Raw genomic sequence first — 249 nt, 5'->3', positions numbered from 1 at the left:
AACATACAGACAATATACTGAAAATGACCAATTGAATGAAATGGCAATATACTGTATGAGCAATATGTTTTACGTACATCATCCCATAAGAAAGAAAATTTATGGATAAGATCTCTTTAATATCTCAATTAATCATCATAGAGACATCAGGAAAATGTCTCGTGTGTCTCAGATGAGAAAGAGTCGTAACAAGTGTCTCAGAGTTTCACAAGAGAGGTCAACAACGTCACAAACTGTAAGGTTACATTT

This window comes from Triplophysa rosa, linkage group LG6 (genome assembly GCF_024868665.1).
Source record: "Triplophysa rosa linkage group LG6, Trosa_1v2, whole genome shotgun sequence".
NCBI classification, from domain to species: Eukaryota; Metazoa; Chordata; class Actinopteri; order Cypriniformes; family Nemacheilidae; genus Triplophysa; species Triplophysa rosa.
Note: the sequence above shows the minus strand (reverse complement) of the source record.